This window comes from Carlito syrichta, unplaced genomic scaffold (genome assembly GCF_000164805.1).
Source record: "Carlito syrichta isolate Samal-C Ts95f unplaced genomic scaffold, Tarsius_syrichta-2.0.1 Scaffold315645, whole genome shotgun sequence".
In the NCBI taxonomy this organism is placed as follows: Eukaryota; Metazoa; Chordata; class Mammalia; order Primates; family Tarsiidae; genus Carlito; species Carlito syrichta.
Window position 1 is genome coordinate 770,816 of NW_007259741.1, and position 2,468 is coordinate 773,283.

General features: G+C 45.2%; 1 pseudogene; it reads right to left on the reverse strand.

Annotated features, from left to right (window-relative positions):
- Window positions 1-366: 366 nt before the first annotated feature.
- Window positions 367-1,849, reverse strand: LOC103275687 (annotated as a pseudogene).
- Window positions 1,850-2,468: the final 619 nt, after the last annotated feature.

Genomic DNA, 2,468 nt, shown 5'->3' on the forward strand with positions numbered 1-2,468 from the left:
CATCCCTTGGCAAACACGGATCTAGATTCTGCCAATATTAATTTGTTTGCATTTTTTAGAATTACATATGAATGCAATAATGCAGCATGTTTTCTTTTTTCTGGCTTCTTTTACTCAGCATATTATTTTGTATTTTGTTCATGTTGATGTGTGTATCAATAGTTCAGTTATTTTACTGTGTGGTAGTATTATATTGTAGAGATACCCCACAATTTGCTCATCCATTCACCTACGAATGAACATTTGGGTAATTTGGAACTATTATCAGTTTTGGAATGAGTTTTGGTATGACTTTATTTTTACCCTCTCGAACTTTTTATTGTTCCTCCTGCTTCCCCAAAGGGTACCCTGCTCTACTTTGCCATCTCAGCACCTCAGAACTTTGGTGTCATTGATCTCAGACAACATTTTGTTGTCCACTATGCTGAGGGTGGTGGTCATTTGGATGGTCTTAAGGAAGCTACTGCTGTCCAGGGCATCACTGAGACTGAATCATGCCTTGTCGTCCAGCAAGCGGCAGTAGGTGGAGCTCTCGGCCTCCAGCTTGGCCTTGATGCTCATTCAGCAGGGCCTCCTGCCCCTGGGCCTGGCGCTGGCCCTCTGCCCTAATCTGTGCCACCTCGGACTCCAGGTGCAATAGGATCCCGTTGAGCTGCTCCATCGGCATGGCATAGTGGGCCTCCACCTCCCTCAGGCTGTTCTCCAAGCTCTCCTTCAGATTTCTCATCGAGTCCAGGTCGATCTCCAAGGACTACATTGTACATCTCAGCTCCGTGAGCGTCATCTCCATTGCTGCGATCTTGGAGTCTGCGTAGTGACCACTGTGGTGTTCTCCTCGATTTGCTGGGACCAGTATTTACCCAGCTTTTCTAGGTTATTGTGAGCCAGCTCGTCATACGGTGCCCGGTTGTCTGCCATGATCTTGCTGGTCCTGAGATTTGGGGATATCTACCTCCACGGTCAACCCAAAGTCAGCAATCTGGGCTTATTGGCCTTTTTTATTTTTTCAAAGTTGGAGTCACACTCTGTCGCCCAGATTGGAGTGGTGCAGTGACCACTCCCGGCCACCGCAACCTCGACCTGCTGGGCTCCGGCGATCCTTCCGCCTCAGCCTTCCACGTAGTTGGAACCACAGGTGCGCGCTACCACGCTCGGCTGATTTTTTGATTTATTGTAGAGATGAGGTCTTGCCAAGTTGCCTATTGGCCTTTTATTCCCTCCCCATGTTTTTCCTCACGAAGAGCAGCTACTCTTGAGACAACCTCTATCTCTGTCTCCAGCTATAGCGGAGTGACATTGGTGCAGCAGATCCCTTGGATGTTACTGTCTACAGATTGGTATTTGACTTTCAAGACATCAGCAAGACCAGCACTGTCAATCTGCGGCACTATGCAGGCATTGTCTGCAGAAGTTGCAAAGGTCTGAGCCCTCTGGCTCTCAATGGTCTTGAGGTATTGCTCCCAGTCTCTGACCTGAGGTCACTTCTTCTCTAGGTGTTCCCCGAATTTTTGCTCCCCAGCCTCCGGGTCTCGGTTTCCAGGCTCCTCACCCTGTCCAGGTAGGAGGCCAGTTTGTCATTCAACTTTTGCATGGGGTCTCCTTCTCAATCTGGATGCCCCTCAGACCCCCGACCATCCCCTTGGCCAGGCTTCCGGACCCTTAGCTGCCCTAAAAGCTGGTGGAGCAGGATACAGAGATCCAGGAACTGGACTGCGACTGCATAGATGCTGGCCCCTGCGACTGCATAGATGCTGGCCCCACTGTTGCTGGACTGGAGGCTGGGCAGTTGGATGGAGCCCAGGAATCGGAAGTTGGTGGAAAAGGTGGCGGAGGGAGTAGTGAAGTTCATGGCGAGGAGGAGGAGGAGAGTGAGATGGCAGGATTCATGTTCTGGCATTTACTTCCATTCATTTACATAAAAATCTAGGAGTAAAATCGCTGGACTATATGATAGGTGAATGTTTAAAATTTTAAGAACTTGCCAAACTTTTTTTCAAAAAGAATCGTACCGTTTTACATTTCTGCCAGAAGTGCTTAAGTGTTCCAGTATCTCCAAATCCCAATCACTTTATTTGATTTTGGACATTCTAATGGGGGTATAATGGTGTCACACTGGTTTTAATTTGCATTTCCATAATTGGTAATAATAAGCATTTTTTTCCATGGGCTTATTGGCCATTCATTTGTCTTCTTTGAAGTGGGTATCTAAGTCTTGGGCCATTTTTTAAAAAATTAGTTTGATTTTCTATTATTTTACATTGTGGAAACAAGCCCGCTCTCAGATTTATGGTGTGTAAATATTCCTATCTATAACTTGACTTTGCAGTCTCTTAATAATATTTTCAAAAAGCAGACTTTTAATTAAAATAAAGTCAATTTATCAATTTAGGAATTATAATTTTTAATGGATTGTACTAAAATATTTATCTAACTAAATATTCATAAAGAATTTCTCATGTGTTATTTTG